We start from the raw sequence: 13751 nt of genomic DNA, 5'->3' as shown, positions 1-13751 counted from the left end.
ACTCGGTCTCCCAAAGTGCGGAAATTACGATCATGAGCCACTGCACCCTGCCCACGGTTTTTTTGTTGTTGTTGTTGTTTGTTTGTTTGTTTAAGTATGTTGCAAGGATTTGATCACCTAGAGAATGTAGATTAAAGGGAACCAGAGCTCTTTCACAAAGGCAGAGTGGCTTCTGCTCCTATCTTTTTCAAAATGTAGGCTTGGTCCTATATCCCTCACAACAACATGAAATGCTCGATATTACAGTAGTCATTTTGCAGATGAAAAAAATGAGGCATTGAGACATGAATTAACCAGCTCAAGATGTTACAGAGCTATGTGACTGAACTGGGCTTCAACACAAGCAGCCTGTCTTCAGAACCCTCCCCTTTAATCATTGTCATGAGGAACCAGAACTACCTGTAACAGAGAATGGAGCCGCAAGAATAGCTATCTTCTGCCTCTTTCCTGGAGCCAAAAACTGATCTGGAGAACTTCATGCTCCTTCTAAGGCCATGTTATCTCAACCTTTTTTCCTGCTTTTATCCCTACACTCTGCCCATTAAGTAGCCTTTTTAGATCTTTTCTGATCATTCATTCCCCATGAAATTTTAATACCACGTATATGCCTTATATCTGTTTACGTACGATGAAGGGCCACAAAACATTTTTATATTTAAGATTTCTTTTAACCTTCCTAAGAACCAACTTTCACCTTCTTGGCTGCAACATCGTCCCCCCTAAGAATGTGTGTTCTAGGTGGGCGTGGTGGCTCACACCTGTAATCCCAGCATTTTGGGAGGCCAAGCCGGGCGGATCATGAGGTCAGGAGATCGAGACCATCCTGGCTAACATGGTGAAACCCCGTCTCTACTAAAAATACAAAAAATTAGCCGGGCATGGTGGCGGGCACCTGTAGTCCCAACTACTCGAGAGGCTGAGGCAGGAGAATGGCATGAACTCGGGAGGCAGAGTTTGCAGTGAGCCGAGATCATGCCACTGCATTCCAGCCTGTGCAACAGAGTGAGACTCTCTCTCAAAAAAAAAAAAAAAAAAAGAATGTGTGTTTTGAGGAAACCAATATTGAAGATTTCCATAAGACCTTTTATATTGCCATTGTTTATTCATATGTCACAAATATATGGTGTGAAACAAAAATCTCCCATATAGGCTCCCACAGAAAATATAGTAATGGAAGAATTTTGGTTCTTTCTCCCAGGCTTCTGAGGTTGTGTCTGAGGAGTGACCACTGGGGTGCTCATGAGGGGGTGGAGAGTGAGTAACACCAGAGTAACTGCCTCAGAGCTGGAGACTCCTGTTGTCTTTATTATACAGAGCCAGTTTGCAATTAAGTGTGCTAATGAGGTCCAGCAGTAAGATGGGTAATTGAAATCCACAAAGAACTCCCAAACCTCATTTAGAAAGCTGTTTCAAGCGCCTCTTGAGCCTGTGAACCAGACTAGGCTAACTGTTCATCTTCTTCTTCAATCTGTAAGAACCAGACTGGGATGACTGTTGATCTTCCATTGTTTCCAGCCTCAAATGGAGAAGGAATAACGATTGGGCCTGTTCACCTTGCATGTTTTTACTCAGGGCATTCTGTGGACCAAGCACCGTGTTGACCCCATTCACAGAGGTATCTAGTATGTACCCACAGGCTGTGTATGTGGTAGGTATCGTCCTTCCTGTTTTGAAGATGTGAAATGGACTGATGCAAAGTGTTGCCAGTAGGAAGTAGCACAGTCAGGGTTCAAAATCCAGTGGTTCTAATTCCAAGTACATTCCTTCATGGTATCTTCAAAGCCTTATGAAAAAGCTGGAAAGACCTGGGAAATGTTCAGTTCAATTGGATCCAGTGCAATCGAATTGTTAATCAATTTAAATGTTCATCATTTGAGCTTTAAAGGTAGGCAAACTGGTTTTCTTACTTTCTAACCAGGTGTCCATAAGAAAGTTCCTTAATGGCCCTTGCATGTTGTTCAAAATTCTAATTAGTAAAACTGTGTTGTCATGAAGATTAAATGACGTAATGTTATCAAGCACCTAGTATATCATCTGCATCAAAATATCCTGTTTGCTACTCCATCCATCAGTTTGGTCCTTGTATCATTTCTTTGGTTTTTCCCCTTGTGACCTTATTGTTTCCTGATATTTTAAAATATCTATCTGGCCTTCATAGTTGAATTGTAAGAACTTCAGGAATCGGAGCTGTTCTCATAAAGATGGTTCTCAAATTTCCAAATTTGTATCTTTTGTTTTTGTTTTTGAGATGGAGTCTCACTCTATTGCCCAGGCTGGAGTGTAGTGGCATAATAACGACTCACTGCAACCTCTGCCTCCTGGGTTCAAGCGATTCTCCTGCCTCAGCCTCCTGAGTAGCAGGGATTATAAGCACCCGCCACCACACCCAGCTAATTTTTGTAATTTTTGTAGAGACAGGGTTTCACCATGTTGGTCAGGCTGGTCTCGAACTCCTGACCTCATGATTCACCTGCCTCAGACTCCCAAAGTGCTGGGATTACAGGCGTGAGTCACTGTGCCCTGCTTCAACTTTGTATCTTTTTAATGTGTGAAATCTTATACATTGCACATTGACACTCACTAAACTAGTAACAATTTCCACATATCACCCAGTGAGCATGAATTTGAACTCTCAACTAGTGGTGCCTTCGGCCAGGATTCGTGGGTTCAATTAGGATGGTGTCATTATCTTTATGCAGCAATTTTTGCTTGTTCTATTATTTGAATAGCTAATTGCATTTGCCCTTCTAATGTGTGAAAAGCCATAACAAAAAATTGTGACATAATAAAAGATATCCCCTAAATGGCAGATCTACATCTCAAATAGATGATTATTGGACTTAAGCTGACATTTGTGTTCAACTGTGAAGGGTAAGAATAAAATTAAGGGTCATGCATGAAGCATTGGCAGTCTGTCTTCTCAGGGTCAGCCTAAGAGGAGAGGAGTAGTGGTGGGGACATGAAGAACACTTTAGATTTTTAATTGTGAATCTGCATAAAAATCATTGACAGAGAAGTTCAAGGGCTTAAAGAGACATCACCAAGGGTAAAGCTCATACAGATTTCTCAATTAAGTAGAGATTGGCAGAGTTCAATTTTTCTTTAACAACAATATTTTTAAAAACTAATACCGGGAGGCCGAGACGGGCGGATCACGAGGTCAGGAGATCGAGACCATCCTGGCTAACACGGTGAAACCCCGTCTCTACTAAAAATACAAAAAAACTAGCTGGGCGAGGTGGCGGGCGCCTGTAGTCCCAGCTACTCGGGAGGCTGAGGCAGGGGAATGGCGTAAACCCGGGAGGCGGAGCTTGCAGTGAGCTGAGATCCGGCCACTGCACTCCAGCCTGGGCGACAGAGCGAGACTCCGTCTCAAAAAAAAAAAAAAAAAAAAAAAAAACAACTAATACCATGACATGAAATCATCACTATAAGTTTCTGCTCAATCTCTGCACAACAACATTAGCAAATTCTTCTTCCCACAGTAAAATGATTTGGTTGTTTTGTTTACTAAATGTCACTTTTACGGAGTAGGTTCTGCGAGGGCAGGAATATCTGTTTTGTTCAGAGATGTGGTCTAAGCACACGGATCAGCACCTGGCATGGAGTAATCGCTGAATAAGTATTTACTGAATGGAATTCAAGTAAACTGAAGTTTAAATAAGATATTACTTTGTAAAATTATCTGTTATACATCTGATGAGAGGTTAATATTCAAAATATGTAAGAAACTCATCTCAATAGTAAGAAAACAATCTAATATAAAAATGGGTAAATGGTTTGAATAGATATTTCTCAAAATAAGACACATAAGTGGCCAAGAAGTATATAAAAAATGTTCAGGATCACTAATCAACAGAGAAATGCAAATTAAAACCATAGTGAGAGAAATCACCTCGCAGCTATCAGAATGGCTATTGCAAAGATGAAAGATAACATGTTGGCAAAGATGGGGAAAAAAGGAAACCCTTATACACTGCTTGTGGGAATGTAAATTAGAACACTCATTATGAAAAAACAGTATGGAGGTTCTTCAAAAAATTGAAAATAGACCCCATGATATGATCCAGCAATCTCACTACTGAGTATATATCTAAAGGAAATGAAATCAGTATGTGCAATAGAAGAGACAGCTGCACTTCCACATTCATTGAAGCACTATTCACAACAGTTAAGATTTGGAATCAACCCAAGTGTCCAGCAATGAATGAATGAATAAAGAAAGTGTGGTATATGTACACAATGGAATATTATTTAGTCTTTAAAAGGAAGGAAATTGTGTCATTTGTGGCAACATGAATGAGCCTGAAAGACGTTCTGTTCAGTGAAATAAGCCAGGCACAGAAAGACACATACCACATGATCTCACATATGGAATCTAAAGAAGTTGAACGCAGAGAGGTGGAGAGTAGAATGGTGGTTACCAGGGGCTGGAGAGGGTAGGGGGCTTAGGAAAATGTTGATCAAAAGATACAAAATTTCTGTTAAATAAGTTCAAATTAGTTAAAATAAGTTCAACAGCTCTATTTTACAACATGGTGACTATACCTAATTAAAAATTTACCAAATTATTTGCTGCCAGGCACGGTGTCTCATGCCTGTAAACCCAGGACTTTGGGAGGCTGAGGCGGGCAGATCACAAGATCAGGAGTTCGAGACCAGCCTGGCTAACATAGTGAAACTCCATCTCTACTAAAAGTACAAAAAATTAGCCGGGCGTGGTGGCAGGTGTCTGTAATCCCAGCTACTCAGGAGGCTGAGGCAGGAGAATCACTTGAACCCAGGAGATGGAGGTTGCCGTGAGCCGAGATAGTGCCACTGCACTCCAGCCTGGGTGACAGAGCAAGACTCCGTCTCAAAAAAAAAAAAAAATTGCTATATTCAATTTTTTTCTATGTTTAATAATTATGTGATCCTTCTATAACCTAGGGGTTTAAGAAAATCTTAAATAGATAATATGATTAGGATTTTATTATTTAGCTCTCACGGTTTCAGAAAAGTTGAGTACCAAGTTAGACTCTGTCATGCATTAGGCATATAACCTTGATCAAGTTACTAAACCTCCAGAGCCTGATTTAAGATAGATAAATAGTAACATATTTATGTTACAAACCATATATTTATCTTTGTATCTGTACTGCAGAATTAGGATAGTTTATAAGAATACCTACAATAAACTAAAGTAAATAAATTGCTTATAGAAATATATAAATACATATAGTTCCAAGAAAAATACAGGTTGAGTGGGAAAACAAGACTAAGTAAAAGGCCTCCATTTTTTTTTTTCAGTTCTTTTTTTTTTTTTTTTTTTTTTTTTTTTGTTGAGACAGAGTCTCGCTTTGTCGCCCAGACTGGAGTGCAGTGGCCGGATCTCAGCTCACTGCAAGCTCCGCCTCCCGGGTTCACGCCATTCTCCTGCCTCAGCCTCCCGAGTAGCTGGGACTACAGACGCCCGCCACCTCGCCCGGCTAGGTTTTTGTATTTTTTAGTAGAGACGGGGTTTCACCGTGTTAGCCAGGATGGTCTCGATCTCCTGACCTTGTGATCCACCCGTCTCGGCCTCCCAAAGTGCTGGGATTACAGGCTTGAGCCACCGCGCCCGGCCCTTTTTTCAGTTCTTAAGACACAACCTTACAGATTGATGTGAGAATCAAATGATTTAATAGGATGCTGTTTGATAAAGAGTTCATTGACCATGATGGACAGAGAGGCTGTATAAAGAGAAAAAAGCCAGTCACACCTCACATTTCAGCCACTCCCACTGGAGCTCCAGACATGTGAATGAAGCCACCTCAGACTCTCCAGCACAGGTGAGTCACCCTATCCAGCACCACATAGCATGGGATAAGCTGCCACCACCATGCCCTGCCCAAATTGAAGAATTATGGGCAAAAATATGGCTGTTTTAAATCACTACCTTTTGGTTTAACTTTTTATACAGTAATAGATAAATCAAACAGTTTAGTTTCATTTGTTGGTCTCAATAGCAGCAACTTTCATCTCCTGTCTGGAGCAACTCCCTCTTTATTTCACCAATTATCAATCTACTATCTGTTCTTTTGCATCCATGGATTTTGAAGGAAGGTCAGTGGTATTGTGTGGAAAAGACCTTGGCCTTTGACTGATACCTCCAAGAAAATTATCATGTGTGAATACTAAATAAAAATAATACTTAAAACTTCAAATTGTTTGGCAATACAAAAATCTGAGCCATCTATTGACCAAATATCAGAAACTGAATGTCACAGTGACTTGTTTGTATTAGGCTAGAAGGAAGAAAAATAATATTAGTCATTCTCAGTGAGCCACAGTGAGAGAATGGAATGTGCACATGAAATGCAACCTTGCTTCCCATAGAAACTGATTTAAAAGATTAACACACACACAAACACACCTTTTGTATTCCCAATTTTAATATATTTGTACAATAAATATACTAATATCAAGGAAAAGAAAGTAAGCCACAAGTTTTTCACCAAAATGTAACTACAGTCATGTATTGCTTAATGATGGGGATACATTCTGAGAAATGGATCCTTAGGCAATTTTGCTGTTATGAAAACATCATAGAAGGTACTTACACAAAACTGGATCGTATAGCCTGCTAACACCTCGGGTGTTAGGTATAGTCTATTGCTCCTAATTTGTAGGTTACAAACCGGTACAGCATGTTAGTGTATTGAATACTGTAGGCAATTGTAGCACAATGGTAAATGTTTGTGTATCTAAACATAGGAAAATTGTAAAATAGGAAAATACAGTAAAAATAAAATATCATATAGCACACCTATATAAGGCATTTATTACGAATGAAACTTACAGGGCTGGAAGTTGCCCTGGGTAAGTTGGTGAGTGAGTAGTGAACAAATGTGAAAGTCTAAGACATTTCTGTACGGTATTGTATACTTTACAAACACTACACTTAGACTACACTAAATTTATTTTAAAATATTTTTCTTTCACTAATAATAAATTAACCATAGCGTACTGTAACTTATCTACTTTATAAACTCAATTTTTTTAAACATGGTGACTCTTCTGTAATAACACATCTTAAAACATACATTTTGCAGTCGTTCAAAAATATTTTATTTTTTATGTCTTTATTCTATAAGCTTTTTTCTACTTTATCATTTTTTTTTTTTTTTTTTTTTTTTTTTTTTTTTTTTGACGGAGTCTTGCTTTGTCACCCGGGCTAGAGTGCAGTGGCCGGATCTCAGCTCACTGCAAGCTCTGCCTCCCAGGTTCATGCCATTCTCCTGGCTCAGCCTCCCTCGTAGCTGGGACTACAGGCGCCCGCCACCTCGCCCGGCTAGTTTTTTGTATGTTTTAGTAGAGACGGCGTTTCACCATGTTAGCCAGGATGGTCTCGATCTCCTGACCTCGTGATCCGCCCGTCTCGGCCTCCCAAAGTGCTAGGATTACAGGCTTGAGCCACCGCGCCCGGCTACTTTTATCATTTTTTTAAACTTTTTTACATTTTAGTTAAAAACTAAGCACAAACACACACTTTACCTAGGCCTACATAGGGTCAGGATCATCAATATCAGTATCTTCCACTACTGCATCCTGTCCCACTAAAAGGTCTTCAGGGTCAGTAATACACATGGAGCTGCCATCTCCTATGATAATAGTGCCTTCTTTTGGAGTACCTCCTAAAGGCCTGCCTGAGACCATCTTACAGTTAACTTTTTATTTTTATAAATAGAAGGAGTACACTCTAATATAATGATAAAATATAGTACAGTAAATATGTAAACCAGTAAGTTTATCATTATCAAACTATTATGTACCACACATCATTGTATGTGCTGCACATAATCGTATGTGCTATACAACTGGCAGCACAATAGGTTAATTTACAACCAGCATCACCACACACATGGGAGTAACGTGTTTTGCTCCAACGTTATGATAGCTACAATGTCACTAGGCGAATAGGAATTTTTTAGCTCCATTTTAATCTTATGGAACCACCATCCTATAGGCAGTCTGTCCTTGGCCACAATGACGTTGTGTGGTGCAAGACTGTATTTTTATCTTGCCAAGTTCCTTTTCGATCCCTTTCCAAGTGCATTAGCTGTGAATCCTTATTTTTAGCTGATTAATTATCTAACTTCTCTTTCACAGGCAAAAGAACCAATATGAACCCAAAGCAATGAGAAAGGAAGGCAGGAAAGGGGAAGTAAGGGAGAGTTACTTGTTGCCCTGGAGGCTTGGAGAAAAGGTGCTTAATGGTCAATTTATTTTTCTCCATTTATTCAGTCAATAAACGTTACTACAAAAATTTTAAGTACTTTTCATTTCTTAAAATTCTTCAGCTGTGTAATTACTTGTTCATTGATCTTCTGCCCACTTAGACTGTAAGCTATGCGTGAGGCCAGAGTCCAGATCTGTTTTTTCTGGGTTTTCTGTTTGGTTGGTTGGTTGCAGTGTTGCAGTGCACCAAGATCGTGCCCAGGCTGGAGTGCAGTGGTGCAGTCTCGGTTCACTGCAACCTCCACCTCCCGGGTTCAAGCAATTCCTGTGCTTCGCCTCCCAAGTAGCTGGGATTACAGGCATGCATCAACACACCCAGCTAATTTTTATATTTTTAGTAGAGATGGGTTTCACTATGTTGGCCAGGCTCGTCTCGAACTCCTGACCTCAGGTGATCCACCCACCTCAGCCTCCCAAAGTTCTGGGATTACAGGCGTGAACCACCATGCCTGGTCTCAGATCTAGTTTTTCTTAATCACTACTGTATATCTAGCATCTAACCTAATGCCTAGCACAATGCCTTAAGAGGCATTTAGTAAATATTTGTTGGTTTGAAGTACGGGAATTGCAAGTCTAGAGGACATATTTACCAAACCAGGAATGGAAAGGAAGAAGTAAGGAGAAAATAGTTGTTAAATAGTGGGTGAGAGTCTATATATTAAAAGGAGAGCATGCATGCTCTAATGTACTTTATAACAAATGTGGTCTATTTGATTAATGCTGCCAGCTCAAATTTGGGTCTTCTGGAAAAAAAAAAAAAATGATGAAACCATCTCCGGAGACATTTTGTATTCAACTCATTTAATATTTATATTGAGTTTCTTAACTCAGCATCCTCAAGGAGACCAAAAATTATAGTTGGAATATGGAGAGTAATGCTCAGGAGGATGGGGTAAGAGCACTCCCCACTCACCCAGTCCCAGATAAATCAACATAGCCTGAGTTAAATTTAGGTACTCCTCTAAAAGGTGGAGGGACTACTCCAGAATAGTCCAAAAGGAAATAACATCCTTTCTCATAAGACTCTAGCAGAGCTTTAAAAAGTAGGTTTCTTATTACAAGAAATAAAAACTATATGAGTTAGAATAGAGATCAAAAAGAGACCCCAAAATCCAATGATTTAGTAAGATAGAATTTCACTGTGCTTTCTCATAACAGTCCATAGGTGGGCAGACCAGGCTAGTAGATAGCCCTGCTCAACAAAATAATTAATAGACCTAGATTTCTTCCATTTTGTTGTTCCATTATACCCTATTAAGGCAGTATTTCTCAAATGTTAACATGGAGTTAAACCACTGGTGGATCATACTAAAATGCAGATTCTCATTCAGCAGGCCTGGAGTGGGGCCTGAGATTCTGTATTTCTTTCTTTCTTTCTTTTTTTTTTTTTTTTTGAGACGGAGTCTCGCTCTGTCGCCCAGGCTGGAGTGCAGTGGCGCAATCTCCACTCACTGCAAGCTCCGCCCCTCGGGTTCACGCTGTTCTCCTGCCTCAGCCTCCCGAGTAGCTGGGACTACAGGCGCCCGCCACCACGCCCGGCTAATTTTTTGTATTTTTAGTAGAGACGGGGTTTCACCGTGTTAGCCAGGATGGTCTTGATCTCCTGACCTCGTGATCCACCCGCCTTGGCCTCCCAGTGTGCTGAGATTACAGGCGTGAGCCACCACGCCCGGCCCGAGATTCTGTATTTCTAAAAAGCTCCCAGGTGATGCTGATACTGTTAGTCCAAGCCTACACTCTAAGTAGCAAGGCGTCAGGGCATTGTCATCATCTTCGTGGTCAAAGCTGGGTGACTGGCACATCTGTTCTCCAGTTTTAAGTAAGGGGTTAGAAAACAAGTCTAGGGCAAGAAGTTGTCACTAAGTAAACAATATACACATCTAGAAATAATATACACATCTTCTTTTCATATTCAATAGTCAAGGACTTAATAAGATGGCCACACCTGGCTTCAAAGGGACTGATGAATGTCTTTAGTCTGTAGCTGGGCAGCTATATTACCATATAGAGGGGAATTGACATTACCATAGACAAGGAGAAATTGATATATTGGGAAACAGTCAGCAGTCTGCATCATGAAAAATAAGGAACCAGGAGCTTATAATTAAGCAATAGAAATGAAATGTAACAACAAGAAGTAGATGTATGGGCCAGATATTGCACTGAAACCTATGAAAACAGCTTTAGCAAAAAGCTATTGGATCAGAAGTCAAGAATCACTGATAGCATTCCATTTTTAATTTTCCATCTCTGGCACGCTTTGCTTGCACATTCTCTGTGACTTGTTCGTAAGAGTTGCCGATGATAGGAGAGGTAACAGCAAATGGCTCTGAGACTATTTTAGTGACACTGAATGGACTCTGACATGTGCTTATGGTTAGGAAAAACAAATATAAACAAAAATCAAGAACATAGCTAAGATTTCGTTAAAGATATTAGGTTAAATACTAAAATAATCCAAGCATGAATTAGGAGCTTCTGGATATATTAATATATAACATGAATTTATATATCCCTATGGCCAACAGTTTACCCAGGACACATTTCAAAATTTATCTGCTTCTAACAGCATCAGAAACAAAATTTATTGCTCAGCCCCTTGGATATGACACATTTTCTTAGGATATTCAGTTGGATAATAAATTTTAGAAGCCTCCAGCAAAGAAAATTTCATAACTTTTTCTGTCATCCCCACATCATTTCAACATGTAAGTATCCTCTGCCTTACACAAGATCTCTTTTGCATCTAATCTCGTTAGAGTGACCATCTGAAACACTTCTGAGCCGGAAAGGGGCATTGTTAACAATTATGCTGGGTATAAATCCAGCATATAAATCCAGTTGTGTAACCTATGACTGTCCTGGATAGCCCAGGATATGTAACTCTAAGGCTAGGTTGTACCTATCATATTTTCTTTTTATCTTTTTTCCTCAATTCTTAGGTAGAAGTAGTGGACATCAATATATTGGTGAGTAAGGTTCTTTAAGATTGCAATGAATAGTCAGGTGGAGAGGCCCACCCCTGTAATATCAGCACTTTTCATTTCTTTTTTTTTTTTTTTTTGAGACAGAGTCTCGCTTAGTTGCCCAGGCTGGAGTGCAGTGGCGCGATCTCGGCTCACTGCAAGCTCCGCCTCCCAGGTTCACGCCATTCTCCTGCCTCAGCCTCCCGAGTAGCTGGGACTACAGGCGCCTGCCGCCTCGCCCGGCTAATTTTTTGCATTTTTAGTAGAGACGGGGTTTCACAGTGTTAGCCAGGATGGTCTCGATCTCCTGACCTTGTGATCCGCCCGCCTCGGCCTCCCAAAGTGCTGGGATTACAGGCGTGAGCCACCGCGCCCGGCCACTTTTCATTTCTTAACATTCCTCAAATGAGGTTGGAGGATCCCTTGAGCCTAGGAGTTCAAGACCAGCCTGGGCAACACAGTGAGACCTTGTCACTCCAAAAATAAAAATAAAAATAAATAATCAAATATGGTGGTGCTTGCCTGTGGTCCCAGCCACTAGAGAGGCTGAGGTGGGAGGATCACTGGAGCCCAGGAGGTCGAGGCTACAGTGAGCTGTGATCACACCACTATGTTCTAGTCTGGGCAACTAAGCAAGACCTTCTCTCAAAAACAAACAAACAAAAAGATTGCAAATGAATAGTCAATAGCAGATTACCTTGGCAATGAGAGTTTGCTGCAAATAATTTAGGTAATGAAAGTAAGGTGAGGTTATGACTGGAGAGTTGTACCATCAGTTTTTGTTTGTTTGTTTGTTTGTTTTGAGACAGAGTTTTGCTCCATCACCCAGGTTGGAGTGCAGTGGCACGATCTCGGCTCATTGCAACCTCCACCTCTTGGGTTCGAGCAGTTCTCCTGTCTCAGCCTACCAAGTAGCTGGGACTACAGGCACCTGCCACCACGCCCAACTAATTTTTGTATTTTTAGTAGAGATGGGGCTTCCCCATATTGATCAGGCTGGTCCCGAACTCCTGACCTCAGGTGATTCACCCGCCTCAGCCTCTCAAAGTGCCGGGATTACAGGCGTGAGCCACTGCACCCGGCCGTGACATTAGTTATTTTTGACCCTAATCCTGTACTTTAAAGAATAGGATGTAGGATAGGGTTAAAATTCAGCATAATTCAGGATACAGCCTTCACTGTCTCCTCCTCTCTGTGTGCCTCTGTTGGGCAGAGATGTTGCCATGTCTTCTCAAGGTACTTGGCCTCCCTCACATCAAGTTTGTCTTCTTCGATCAATAATGTCCAGGGAACAAGGATGGGTTGACTCATCGAAGATGCTGTAAACTTTTTATAGAAAAAAATACTTGAGGATCATTTACTCTGACTATAGCATGTCATTAAAGCTGCTAATGGTATATGACTATAGCATGCACATAGAACTCATGGACATTTCTCTAGTAAAACAAACTCGGGACATTGCATATTTATAAACAACCATAGGAACAAGCTGACTATCAGTCATAATTAGAATATGCTGAGAATTTATTATGGTTTCCTACTAGGACATCCCTTGTTTGTTTACATCACAGAGAAATAGCGCCACTAAAAAGTATGAAAGAGTAGACATCATTGAACTGGAGAATTAAAGAAAGACTAATTAAAACACCATAGTTGAGGAAAATAGTATAAGCCTGGTTTCCCCTTGCAAGTCCAAATTCCAACTTTCACTGCTAAACAAAAGCCCAACTTACGAAAAGTAGTATAAATAAGATAGAAGTGTATATCTCTTTCATATGACAGTCTAACAATAGGGGATAGTATAGTAAGACAGCTTCATAGAGTTAAAAGCCCAAATTCCTTCTATTTCTGCATTCTGGGTGGTGTTGTCCTCTACTACATGATTGAAGGTAGATTCCCAACCCATCTCCTTAGTCAGCATTTCACCAAGCCGAAAGGGGGAAGGGCTCAAGGGAGAGGCATGCTTTTTGCTTCTTGTTCTGCTCATATCCCATTAACTACCAGAAAGGCTGAGGAATATCTTTGGTAGCCAGGAGTTCTAGTAGGGTCTGGCATATCATAGTAAAAGACAAAAAAGAATGTATACTAGGAGATTACTAGCAATCCTGCCATATAATAGAAATAATAACTTAATCTATCAATGAACGACTAAGGGGAACCCATAAGCGTTATTTAGTAACCTTATATCATAGGAAAGTAAGGCTCACAAAGCTGAAATGATTTACCTAAGGTCACATAGCAAGTAATCAAGGGAACCGGGACACAAATCCATGTCAGTTGACTGCAAATGGTAGGTCGTTTCTACCACTCTGTGATGTCTTTCAAACCACTTTTCATATAAATTTATAAAAAGGAAAATAATGGTAGAAGATATCAATAAGAGTTATTGTCAAAGAAATGTCAAAAGGCAGAAATACTAATTTTTTTCATTGTGTAGTTATAGAACTTTGATAGATTCAAAAGTATTTCGTTATGCTTTTTAATGAAAACTGATAGGCAATCATTAAAACACAAACACTTCAAAAA

The 13751-nt window shown here is 40.2% G+C and overlaps 1 long non-coding RNA gene across 1 annotated transcript in view; it reads left to right on the top strand.

Annotated features, from left to right (window-relative positions):
• The window catches only part of LOC126940194 (uncharacterized), a 28127-nt gene extending 19743 nt beyond the window's left edge, over positions 1 to 8384 (top strand). Inside the window, exons 2-3 of the long non-coding RNA XR_007720660.1 lie at positions 5616 to 5810; positions 8131 to 8384. This is a non-coding gene — a long non-coding RNA (uncharacterized LOC126940194). The remainder of the gene's footprint in view (positions 1 to 5615; positions 5811 to 8130) is intronic.
• Positions 8385 to 13751: the final 5367 nt, after the last annotated feature.

Source organism: Macaca thibetana, chromosome 1, assembly GCF_024542745.1.
Source record: "Macaca thibetana thibetana isolate TM-01 chromosome 1, ASM2454274v1, whole genome shotgun sequence".
In the NCBI taxonomy this organism is placed as follows: domain Eukaryota; kingdom Metazoa; phylum Chordata; class Mammalia; order Primates; family Cercopithecidae; genus Macaca; species Macaca thibetana.
Note: the sequence above shows the minus strand (reverse complement) of the source record. Positions and strands in the feature narration are given on the sequence as shown.